Source organism: Marmota marmota, unplaced genomic scaffold (assembly GCF_001458135.2).
Source record: "Marmota marmota marmota unplaced genomic scaffold, marMar, whole genome shotgun sequence".
Lineage (NCBI taxonomy): Eukaryota > Metazoa > Chordata > Mammalia > Rodentia > Sciuridae > Marmota > Marmota marmota.
Window position 1 is genome coordinate 19,560,079 of NW_025999982.1, and position 9,061 is coordinate 19,569,139.

The 9,061-nt window shown below is 35.5% G+C and overlaps 1 protein-coding gene across 1 annotated transcript in view; it reads right to left on the reverse strand.

Moving 5' to 3' along the window:
* LOC107143997 (glutathione S-transferase alpha-3-like) overlaps positions 1-6,545 on the reverse strand; it is a 26,766-nt gene extending 20,221 nt beyond the window's left edge. Inside the window, exons 1-2 of the mRNA XM_048805471.1 lie at positions 6,525-6,545; positions 985-988 (exon numbers count right to left, since the gene is read on the reverse strand). The gene's annotated coding sequence lies outside the window, so the exon portion shown is untranslated. The remainder of the gene's footprint in view (positions 1-984; positions 989-6,524) is intronic.
* Positions 6,546-9,061: the final 2,516 nt, after the last annotated feature.

The window sequence follows — 9,061 nt, forward strand, 5'->3', positions numbered from 1 at the left end:
CTACTATCCCCCCTCCCCTCCCCTCCCCTCCCATCTCTCTCTCTCTACCCCATCTACTGTACTTCATTTCTCTTTCTCTTTTTTTCCCTTCCCCCTCACTTCCTCTTATATGTAATTTTGTATAACAATGAGGGTCTCCTTCCATCTTCCATGCAATTCCCCTTCTCTCTCCCATTCCCTCCCACCTCTCGTCCCTGTTTAATGATAATCTTCTTCTCATGTTCTTCCTCCCTGCTCTGTTTTGAGTTGCCCCCCCTCATATCAAAGAAGACATTCGGCATTTTTTAGGGATTGGCTAACTTCACTTAGCATAATCTGCTCTAATGCCATCCATTTCCCTGAAAATGCCATGATTTTGTTATTTTTTTAGTGCTGAGTAATTCCATTGTGTATAAATGTCACATTTTTTTTTATCCATTCATCTATTGAAGGGCATCTAGGTTGGTTCCACAGTCTTGCTATTGTGAATTGTGCTGCTATGAACATTGATGTAGCTGTATTCATGTAGTATGCTCTTTTTAGGTCTTTGGGGAATAGTCCAAGAAGGGGAATAGCTGGGTTGAATGGTAGTTCCATTCCCAGCTTTCCCAGAAATCTCCATACTGCTTTCCAAATTGGCCGCACCAGTTTGCAGTCCCACCAGCAATGTACAAGAGTACCCTTTTTGCCACATCCTCGCCAGCACTTGTTGTTTGACTTCATAATGGCTGCCATTCTTACTGGAGTGAGATGGTATCTTAGAGTGGTTTTAATTTGCATTTCTCTGACTGCTAGAGATGGTGAGCATTTTTTTCTGTATTTGTTGATTGATTATATGTCCTCCTCTGAGAAGTGTCTGTTCAGATCCTTGGCCCATTTGTTGATTGGGTTATTTGTTTTCTTATTGTTTAATTTTTTGAGTTCTTTGTATACTCTAGAGATTAGGGCTGTATCTGAAGTGTGAGGAGTAAAAATTTGTTCCCAGGATGTAGGCTCCCCATTTACCTCTCTTATTGTTTCTCTTGCTGAGAAAAAACTTTTTAGTTTGAGTATGTCCCATTTGTTGATTCTTGATTTTAACTCTTGTGCTATAGGTGTCCTGTTAAGGAATTTGGAGCCGACCCCACTAGATGGAGATTAGAGCCAACTTTTTCTTCTATTAGATGCAGAGTTTCTGGTTTGATTCCTAGCTCCTTGAATTTGAGTTAACTTTTGTGTATGATGAGAGAAAGGGATTCAATTTCATTTTGTTGCATATGGATTTCCAGTTTTCCCAGCACCATTTGTTGAAGATGCTATCCTTTCTCCATTGCATGCTTTTAGCACCTTTGTCTAATATAAGGTAGTTGTAATTTTGTGGATTGGTCTCTGTGTCCTCTATTCTGTACCATTGGTCCACCCGCCTGTTTTGGTACCAGTACCATGCTGTTTTTGTTACTATTGCTCTGTAGTATAAAGTCTGGTATCGCTATACCGCTTGTTTCACTCTTCCTGCTTAGAATTGCTTTTGCTATTCTGGGTCTTTTATTTTTCCAGATGAATTTCATAATTGCTTTTTCTATTTCTGCAAGAAATGCTGTTGGGATTTTGATTGGCATTGCATTAAACCTATAGAGTACTTTTGGTAATATCGCCATTTTGATGATGTTAGTTCTGCCTGTCCATGAACAAGGTATATCTTTCCATCTTCTAAGGTCTTCTTCTATTTCTCTCTTTAAGGTGCTGTAGTTTTCATTGTATAAATCTTTCATCTCTTTTGTTAGATTGATTCCCAAGTATTTAATTTATTTTTTTTTTAGGATATTGTGAATGGGGTGGTTGTCCTCATTTCCATTTCAGAGGATTTGTCACTGATATACAGGAATGCCTTTGATTTATGTGTGTTGATTTTATATCCTGCCACTTTGCTGAATTCATTTACTAGCTCTAGAAGTTTCTTGGTAGAACCTTTTGGGTCTGCTAGGTATAGGATCATATCATGTGCAAATAGTGCTAATTTAAGTTCTTCTTTTCCTATCTTTATTTCTTTCGTCTGTCTGATTGCTCTGGCCAGTGTTTTGAGAACTATGTTAAATAGAAGTGGTGAGAGAGGGCATCCCTGTCTTGTTCCAGATTTTAGAGGGAATGCCTTGAATTTTTCTCCGTTTAGAATGATGCTAGCCTGAGGCTTAGTATAGATAGCTTTTACAATGTTGAGGTAAGTTCCTGTTATCCCTAGTTTTTCTAGTGTTTTGTACATATTTTTATCAACAACCTTGATGAGCTCTTGACAATATACAAGAATTCCCCCTTGTGTGATTTAAGAATACAAGGCTACAGGACAAAGTGCATAGGGTTTTTGTCATGATTTTAAATGGAGAAAGATTGTTTCTCCTGTGGAGATAGGCCTTTATTTAGACACAATTATGGGAAGAGCTCTGGGCTATGGCAGTGTAAGAGTATATACATTTTACCAATTGAGTGTCTATAACATAAATGCTCTAGAATTGGTCAGATTCTACAGATATTTGTCAAAATAAGGACTGTTATCACTGCATAATCTCCCAATTTGGAATGATTATCATTTTATATGCACTTTACTAACTTCCATAACAGTAGCTCATCTATAAGGAAAGGCTTCCATCCAATGAGAAAACCTACAAACCAATACTAATAAACATGGTAATAACACAGTTATGCAAATATGACGTAAAGAAGGCTAAACACCATTTTTAACATCCATTTTTCCATGTAACATAACAAATTAAACAAGCTCGTTTATGTTTTCTCAGCCTTCCAAGGGTCTTATGGAATGTTTAAAGTTCTTTTGAATCCCAAAAGATCTAATTTTAGAATCTGATTTGTGGAAGTATGTCATATATTAAGGGTTTAAAACACTTGATCAGAATAAGATTATAGGTCACTGTGGGAATAATAGCTATTTATTTAGTCACTGTGATTAATAAACCAGATTTAACCACCTATAAAGTGATCACCACTTTAAACAAATAGATTAAAATTCTTTATTCTTTGAAGGCCCAGGTTTTCTTTTCTTTTTTAAAGTAATCAAAATTTAATTAAGATAGCAAAAAACAAAAAACAAACAAAAAAACATCTTGACAAAACACAAAATCTGTACTTTTTATGTTAGTTATCAAAAGGTAAAGAAAATCCTGTGTTGTGATTGTTTCTCCTGCAGGGAAGCAGTTTAGGTCCCTAGGGTGTCAAACTAGTCCTTGGTGCAGGGAATACATGACTGTTAGATAAACATTTTTAACTTTGGGCCCTAACAGCAGAATCAGAACTGGGAAAAATAATATGTTTTAGGAGCCAACCAAAGAGTTGAGGGAGTCATGCCTAATTGCATATTGTACCCATTCATCTATTGAAGGGCACCTAGGTTGGTTCCATAGTTTAGCTGTTATTAATTGAGCTGCTATAAACTTTGACATGGTTGCATCACTGTAGTATGCTGATTTTAAGTCCTTTGGGTATAAACTGAAGAGTGGAATAGCTTGGCTAAATGGTGGTTCCATTTGATGGAATATTACTCAGCTTTAAAAAAGAATGAAATTATGACATTTGCCAGTAAATGGATGGAGTTGGAGAAAATTATGCTAAGCCAAATAAGCCAATTTCAAAAAAGCAAAGGCCGAATATTTTCTCTGAGATGAGGATGCTAATTCACAATGTGGGGAAGAATAGAGTTACTTTAGATTAAGTAGAGGAGAGTGAAGGGAGGTGAGGGAATATGGGTAGGAAGGATAGTAGAATGAAACAGACATCATTCCATATATGAGTCCATGACTAATGTGATTCTACAACATGTACAATCAGAAAAGTGATTACATACCTAATTTATGTATGACATATCAAAGTGCATAAATGCATTCTACTGTCATGTATAACTAATTTTAAAAATTTAAAAATGCATATTGTACAAAGGAAAAGACAAATTCAGAAAATGGTTGAATTTTTTTTAAAAAGCAGATTTTGGAATTAAAAACCAAATATCTTGCAACTTTTTATTAAGAACAGATCACTATTTTAAGAAACCCTACTGCTTTAAACACAGGGAACTAAATTTTGTTTTCAACTTTGTGGATGCCTAGCTTTTAGACAAATTTATAAAAAAGTTTTTTTTTTAATTATAGCTAACTTGATCACATACAACTTTTCATTAATAAGATTTTTCATTTACAAACTATTCATGACTTGCTTAAATCTTTAGTTCTATATTGCACATATATTTTTAATTCTGGAGCAATCTAGTCATTCAACTGTCAGATAAAAATTTTACTCAATCACAAAATTCTTTCTCATACAACAGATAAATTTCTTTTTCTCTTTTTAAGTTTCTATACCAAAAATATATCCTCATATTCACACCATTCTTCGCATCTTTCCCCACTACTTACTAGTTCCTTTCTGTCTGGTTTTTATATCTTTTACTAAATTTACTTAAAATCTCTGAATTTAGAGAAACTTTGTCTTTCTAGCAAAAGAACATATTTTATGTGTTTATAATTATTTATAAAACAACTTATTTTTTGTATTCCTTGCATAGAGAATTGCATGTGTTTATTAGACTTTAAAATTTTTAGCAACCTTAATTTTTATTGAAAACTAAGAAGCACTGAGAGTTGTCCTATATCAGCATTTACCATTTTATAACTTCTAGGAAAGATACGTTTTCTCAATTTCTTATGATTATTAATAGATTTATATATTTAACATTCCTATACCATGTAGAAACAAGATGTCAAAATATATGAACCAAGTTTTATAATTAGTAATTAATGTTTTTGTATTTTATCTTACTTAGAAATGACTTCATCATTTTATAAATATCTGTCAAATAGTATAACTTTAAGACTAATTTAATAAAAGATTTTTGAAATTAATTTTAGTAGATATAATATTAATAATTATTATTGTGAAATAGTTGGTTTTCATATTTTTATTCCGTTACTTTGATATCACATTTGATTTACTTCATTTTAATAATTGTGTCTGAATCATTTGCAAAGAAGAAGACTAATTATTGTCTCAGCTCTTAGCTGCTATTTTATTTATTTAATTTTTTAAAGCAAAACTAAGTTAACCTTGACTCAGCCAGCCTTGTCTTATTTATTTTTTAAAATATTGTTTACTTGTCAATGGACCATTAAAACTTTTTTTTTTTTTTAATGTGGTGCTGAGAATAGAACTCAGTGGTAAACAAGCGCTCTACCACTGAGCCACAACCCCACCCTCAGCCTTGTCTTTAAAAAAGTTTGTTTGTACAGGGAAGTGAGCCCAGGAGTACTTAACCACTGAGTCACAACCTAATCCCTATTTTGAGAAAGGGTTACTCAGTTGCTTAGGGCCACACTAAGTTGCTGACACTGGCCTTGAACTTGCAATCCTCCTGCCTCAGCCTCCCCAGGTGATTATAGGCATGCACCACCATGCCTGGCTTTAGCTAACCTTATCTTAACCAAGGCCTCTGAGACATCAGACACAGTATCCTTCCCAATACCTCCTTCTCCCTAGTTAGGTGATGTCCCAAGCACCTATATGGCTCTCAGGGCAGCTATGAAACAGGGTCTTTCTGGTCCCGGTCCTTTGATTTATATACTGCGTGTAGAACCTAGGACAGAAGACAGGCAGCTGTGAATGCCTGTGGGCTCTGACCCCTTCCACAATGGCCAGCAGGCAGAACCCAGCCAGGGAGAATAAGCCCTATTTGTTTAGCTTTGCCTTGTAGCTGGAGGTCCAGGAGTTTCAGACACACACACACATGTCCCCAGATTTTACCATGGCCACCTGCCTACTAGACCTTAGAATCCAGAGGCTTCAAACTGAAGACAGTTCAAAATAAGATATGTGCAAGGCTTTGGGATCCCAACAGCCGGCTCTTACAGCTTTAACTCACTGACAAGACAAGCAAGCATCAGAAATATCAAAGTAGCAGCTATATTATGGCCTTACATCTAGCAGAGACAATAACTTGTTTGACCGGCAGACCAAAGCAAAAATGTCCATTATATTTAAATGCTAACAAATTTGAACATATTTTTATTTTATTTTCCTAACTATTTCAAAACTGGCTTTATTTACCAAAGATTTATTAACTCATATGAACAAAAGTGATTTGGATTAATTACTGTATATGAATTTTTTTAGAGGATAATTTTTGTTTATTATAAGTGCTGAGTTAATTTGCTTAAATTAATTAAAATACAGCATTTATATATCAGTGGTAGAAAAAAGTCCCACATTTATAGAACAAACATATATAGACACAAATGCATGAACAGAAATAGATTTTATAGTTTTTGTCTGTGAAGCTCATAGTCATATCTAGGTCCTGTAATTTAAAATACATAAATTGGGCTTGGCAAATGAAACAAAGTAAAATTAAGAAAAGACTTTTAAAACTTTATGGGCTCAAATTTTAAATTGTGAAAGGAGTGTCAAGGGAACTTTTAGAAGCATATTTTAGTTTTTCTTTCATTTTGTTTTTTAGCATGTAGTATAATTTAGCTCAGTTGAGAAAGCAGGGGGGGGGAAAAGTTTTTTACCTTTCTTGAGCCAAAGGAATCTTCTGATTTAGAGAATATCTAGCTAATTTTCTGGTGTTTATATTTGAAGGACAAGAAAGGCAGCATGCTGCCCAGAAATAGAGAGAGAGAAAGAGAGAGAGAGAGAACACACAAAAGGAGTAGGAGAGTACACCCCAGTGTGGCAACAGAGCTATCATAAGATTTTTTATTTTTTTAAATTGAGTTGTTTGCTAGGTAACCTGAGAACTACTTTCTCTAAGAGAACCCATAGTTAATTTGCTATTTCGTTTTATTTTCTTTTTAAAAAAATACCAGTGTATTTTATTTGGCTTTACTTTGCTTTTCCAATTGAAAGCACACATAGATCAATTTGGGAGTGTCAAAAGATTCCCAAGTAATTTCTCAAACATGTAGTTTGTAGTAATCTGTGATAGGAGCCATATCATATAGCTGCTCATCTTGCAGTTTGCTTCACTTTCAGAAACCAAACTAAGCGACTTGTATGCCCACCTGTGTCCATGGTCCTGTCATGACTCAGGAGTGGATGTCACTGGAGACCAGGGAATAAAATTTCTAGTTATGCTATTTTGGTATCCTAGGAAAGGTCTGTTTCTTCACTTTCTTCTTTTGTCATCAGAGTATAATCTCATGTGGGGGACACTGGGGCCAATTACCATCAGAAGCATCCACCACAAAGGGGCTTCTTCTATTAAAGACATCACCCCCATTGCCTGGGATCCTTGCAAGGTTGAAATAAATACTACTTTTTGCACTGCTTTCATCTTGTATTTCAGAATCCGCCCATCCCCTCAAAAAGTTCATACATGGTAGAATTCTAATACAATGGAGAAGAATGATTCTGTAGCCTTTTTAAGCCAAAACTCTGGTTTCTGATTTAATTTTTTTTTTATGTTTGAAGTTATGTTGTCTATGATATAGGGTTTCTGTGAGGATAAGTAAGATGAAGGCATTCAATTAGTTTAGTGTGTTTTCTTCTCATTTTTTGAGTCTCATCTTAAGGTTGCTTCCTCAGAGGGGTTTCCTCATCATCCACGTAGAGTTCTCACTTGCCCTTTGCCCTCAACACTCTATCATAGTCCCTGTTTAAATTCTTTCACATTCTGATCACAGGCTGTAGTTAATGTGATATTTAATCACCTTTCCTCTTTTTTCTTCCTTCTTTCCGTTGTTCCTTTTCTATCTTTTCTCACTAAAATGTGTCTTCCGTGAGGTTAAAGGAATGCACATTGTCCATCTCCTTGACCATTGTACCAGGTACCAATACAACCAAAAAGTAGATTAAAACTCAAAAACTATTTCCTGCATCAGTAAATAAATAGAAAAGTTCTTGGCATCCAATTCAGAGGGACTGGCTCTAGGCTGACTCCACTTTTGATCACATATGTGACCCCAGGATAAATCTTAGCCTCTCTGGACCCCAGTGAATTCATGTGTAAAGTAAGGTCACTGGATATATTGAGTTGAAGATGGCCCCCAAANCCTCAGGCCCAGAGCAACAAAGCTGCTGAACACGGAATGAATCCCCTGATACCATGAGCCAAAATAAATCCTTTCTTTCTCTCTTTTTGTCAGGTACCTTGGTCATAGCAAGGAAGAGCTGACTAACCCATAGTTCAGTGGTTAAAAAATAAAAGTTCAATATTCAGACAGGGAAAGGAGTATAGACTATTTGAATTTTGGAACTAAAATTAGAGAAGAAAATAGCCAAAGGAAAAACCGACCAGAGATGGAGATTATTTTTTTCTGATTTGTTTTGCAGTGTTTTTGAGTTTATTCTGAGGAGTGGGGATGAATGTGGCCAAGAGGGTTAGGACAGTATAGAGCTAACCCTGTCCATAAGTAAAAGAAAACATGTCAGAGAAGCCAGAGGTAGCCAAAGCAAGACGGAAAGCAGAGGAATACACTGTAGAAAACTGTATACATTTTAAATCTTCAGTTTTTCACTTGCCTTTGATATTTTTATTGACAGATTTGGGAATATAATTGACTTACAATAAAGTGCACATAATGTAAGAGTACAATTGGATTACACCCATGAACTCATTACCACAATCAAGACGTGAACATATGCAAGTCCACATGCCTTTTAAAAAATTTTTTGTAGTTGTTAATGGGCCTTGACCCAATTATTTATTTTTATATGTGGTGCTGAGAACAGAACCCAGTGTCCCACACATGCTAGGCAATTGCTTTACCACTAAGCCAAATCTCCAGCCCTCCTCATGACATTTTGAAATCAATTCATCCTGCACCGTGCTATATTACTGATATATTTTTTGTCACAATATATTAGTTTCAATTTTCTAGAATTTTAAATAATTAAGTATTGCTAGCAGGTCCTCTAATTTTTGTCAGATTCAACCAAGGATCTGAGTCTCGGTCAATCACAGCAGTTAGGCATCAGACAATCACAGGCTGCCAACCAATCAGACCATGTCCCTATGAGGCAAATTCACCATTGCATGGTACCTCATAAGGCAAAGGCCAACTGCAGCCAATCGGGTTGTTTCTGTAAGTCACTTCATTTTCTCTGT